This window comes from Triturus cristatus, chromosome 8, assembly GCF_964204655.1.
Source record: "Triturus cristatus chromosome 8, aTriCri1.1, whole genome shotgun sequence".
Classification (NCBI taxonomy): Eukaryota; Metazoa; Chordata; class Amphibia; order Caudata; family Salamandridae; genus Triturus; species Triturus cristatus.
Genome location: NC_140591.1, coordinates 1,426,090,002 through 1,426,094,185, shown reverse-complemented (window position 1 = coordinate 1,426,094,185; position 4,184 = coordinate 1,426,090,002).

Here is a 4,184-nt window from a genome sequence, read left to right as displayed (position 1 = left end):
CCCAGGTGTTCTAGTAGGCTCATTGTAAGTTCTATGTGGCGTGAGACCACTTATGTGGACTGTGCCATTATCAGGATATTGTCTAAGTAAACTATTAGTCTCACCCCTCTCGCCCTTAGCCATCCCGCTATGGGATGAAGAGCCTTGGTGAAACACCAAGGGAATGAAGAAAGTCCGAAAGGGAGACTGCACAATTGCCATAGTCCACCCATTCAGGTGAATTGGAAAAACTTTTGGTGTGGAGTCCAAATTGGGATGGTCAGGTATGTATCCTTTAGATTAACCGAGTTAGCCAATGCCCTTTCCTTAGCACATCTCTAAGGAGATGCACCCATTCCATTTTGAAATTGTGGTAGACCACCCATTCGTTCAACTCTTTTAGATTTATCACTGGTTTCATCCCTTTTTCTTTCTTCTCCACTAGAAAGATATTGCTGATAAAACCTGACTCCGTTCCCTCTTGTTTTGGCTCTTTGGTCAATAAATCCTCTACTTCTTGTGTTACTAAAATAGAATTTTCTTGTGAGAATATCAATTCTAGGGGAATTTTCCTTTGTAAAGGTGTATCTGTAAATTCGATCATGTATCCCTTCACTGAGTCTAGGACCAAAGGGTCCTGATTCACCAAATTCAAGTTTCCACAAAATTGGGCTGGTCTGCCTCCCACCTTTATGGGGTATCTGAAAGGTCTTTCATAGTTCTTACCTACTGAAAAGCCTCTTTGTCTCCGCTCACTTCTGAAGCCTCTCTCGTGAGGTATTTGTTTCTGGGGGTATAAATGACGAATGTGGATCAAAGTGTGGGTGCGCAAATCTTGCGCCATGTCCCAGGTAAGGTCTTGAAGAGCTTTGGCCACGGCCGACGAACAGACCCTCTGTTCTCCCGGCCCTGCCAAAAACCCTATCCTGGAAAACTTTCTTGATGGCTTTCTAGGACTTCTGAATTGAGCTGAATGCTCCCATGTACTTAGCTATGTCCCTAATAAAATTGTCCCCCAAAAAGTAGATCCTGGGAGGCAGCTACCCCTCCGCTAGTGGCCAGTTTGACCAATTTGGGATCTATTTTTAGAAATATGCTTCTTCTTCTCTCATTTGAGAGTGCAGAATTTGCATTCCCCAGGAGGCAGATGGCTCTTTGTGCCCATTGGCGCAAATCCTTGGGGTCAATGAGGGTGTCTTTAAGATGAGCCACTTCAGCAATCTCAAACGCCTTTGTGAGTGGGTCAGTAATATCAAGTAGACAGTCTTGGCAGGACTTGAGGCCTTTATCGATACCTTTCCTAGGGCCTTTTCCTCCCTTGACGCTTAGAGCCACCACCTTTGCGTCTAACTCTGAGGTAGACCCAACTTTATCCGGGGGCGGGGCATGGGCATTCGGATCTAAGACAGGACCTGACCTCTTTGGTAATTCCTTCCTAAGCCAAAAGTAGAGGTACTCGGCAAAATGCCGCGATGGAGCCAACTCTGGAGACAAGGGTTGTGTGAGCGGGTCAAACATACTCTCTCCGAATGGGTCAACAATGCCCATTTTTGACCTGGAGGACTTTGATGACTCGTCAGTTGTACCCATATTCCTCACCTCTATCTCCTCAATATCCGTATCAAAAACGAAGGAACAGGATAGGTTAATTTCATCCTCCAATGTTTCATCGCCATTGATGGGACTAGGTACTTCTGGGCCTTTTTCTTGCCCATCTGCAGTGCCCAAGGCACCAAAATTGTCACCGCCAAAGCGTGAAGTAATTTGTTTTGAGGGTTTGGGCTTTTTTACACCCTTTGGCAGGATTTCCCCTGCAGCCCCTTTCCTCTGGGCCTTAATCACCCCATCTCCCCCTTCAGGGTGTCCTGGGACAGCAACTGGCCAACCATTCTTGGAGAGAACCTTCACTTTTTTATTAATTGTGTCATCCAGTGTCCCATTACCTTATCCATTCCTTATTTAGAAGTTCTTCCAGTCTATCCTCCATAGTATTCTCTGAAGGTTCAAGGGACATGGCAGAAGGTAAATATTATTTAAGATTACTGGGCTCAGTGTAAGGAAACAGCTGCTCTGGCAGTTCATTGGACTGCAACTGCCAGAATTCAAGCAGTTGGCCCAATCAGTTAAAATGGCCACTGTTGTGTCTTTACTAAGGTGTCCCAATCTCCTAAAATGGCACCGGCGTATACAGAGTGTGGCTGACCATCTCTGAAGGCTCTTTCCTCTAATTGTGTGGTTCTTTCTTATTGTTGTGCCCCAGACTATCTCTTTTTTTCTTTTGTTATTTATTAAACTGTGCGATGATTGTGCATCGCACCGCTGCCTTTATTTACATGGGCCTGCAGTCGCTGAGGGAAAAGGAGGGCTGCCGGCATCTTTGTTAAGTAGACGGACTCTCTTACATGGCCGCGTCCGTGAGATGACTCCACTGGACTGCTGCTAATGGGTGAGTCACCGCGTGTGCAGTGCGACGGCCTCAGTCCTTCGCAAGCCGGTCTTTTTTTTTTCCTTTCAAGAAGCTCCCGCTACTATGGCAGCGGGATGCGGGCTCACACTGTTCAAAGAAAGCTGGCCTGCAGCAACAAGTGGCATGGAGTCAGACTTTGAAAGAAAATACCAGTCCACAGCAAGGGCGTATTTCTTGGCCTTAAGGAGCCGACGGAAACGTCGAAAAGTTGTGTCGGGTACGGAGGTAGTAGGACCTCCGACCCAACGCTGTAAGAGAGGGGAAGTTAAATATAAAAAAACAACCACCCTCCTTTCTAGGGTTAGGAAAAGACATTGGGAGACATGGGAAGTTACGCAATAACCTGGTTGAGCGTGTTAGTACTAGGGTAGGAGATGGATATTATTCCTATTTTCTATAGAGGAGGGTGGTATATTTCAAGGTAAAATAATTCAATAAGGCACCGATTATGATATGCCCTGTAAAGCCTCCGACCTTTGGTCAGAGCCTTTAGGGCCGCATCGTAATGGGCCATTCGGTTTACTTTCCTAATTAAGATGAAATATAAGATATAGGCAGTCGGAAAGTAAACTGGACGGTCATTCCGGTTTGCTTCCGACGGGCTCTGAGAGCCCGTCTGCCATTCAGCAGCCGGCCTGTAATCTCAAGGGCCGGTCTGTCCAATATGGAAACCATGTCAAAAACATGTTTGGGGCCCCCAGCAGGGCCCCCTTTGGTGCACAACCTCCAGTTGGAGTCCTTGGGGGTGCCTATGGTGCCCCCTGATGATCCCTGCACCTTGTGGCTGGCACATTGAGGTGCCTGCCACTGGGTGCAGGGATGAACCGTACCTCCAATTTCACTATGGGAGCATGCATTACGGCCGGTTTACAGCTGGAATGCATGCTCCGATAGTGGAATATAGGCATGCGACAGAACAGTGTTCCGTCGCATCCTAATGAGGCGGTCGGGACCGGCGACATCAAAATCAGCCCTAAGTATTAGTATTATAAAGGCTGTACTTATCGTGAGAACAGAAGCAACAACGAAAGGGAGAACACTGCATGCGGCGGGACTTCATAGAATATTAAAATGTTATTGAAGTTCTATATTCTTCAATTGTTGCTGCCGTGAGCTGGCAATAAAGGAGATTTGCATGATGTTAGCCTCTGTGTCATAAAATTCAACTAAAGAAGTTTCAAAGCTTTAGAGGGTGGATCTGGTTCCTCTGTCTGCAAAATGAGTACTATAAAGTAGGACCCAATTCACCTTAGGAGAAACACTTCATGAAAACTGTGGGAGGATTTATCAGATACCATGAAAGGTTTATGGCAGTGACACCCTTGTTAAATATATCTCTACAGACACCCCCTGTTGAATACTTAAATATCACAACCAATGGCAGTGTCAGAGTGGTGATAAATGTGCACCACTGCTGAAGGGGCTTCCACGTTACAGGCCTGCCCCTTCTCCCATCCTGATGCAGGGCTAGGTGCACCAGTTATCCTGGGACATTCCCGCCAGCTGTGGCCTATTACAGGGGTAAGAGAGGTCTAATGAAGGCATAAAAACTGACGCGTCAAACTAAGGCCGATTAATAAGGCTGTTGCAGGAAAATCTTGCAATGGGGACTTATCAGAACAGAGAATGTCCAAGGTCAGGGGCTGAAGCTGAGCTCTGCCCATTTCATTCCTAGAATTAGAAATGCATATGTCCTGAAGAAGGGAAGGTAAATGTCCGAAATGTGCTAAGATTAGAG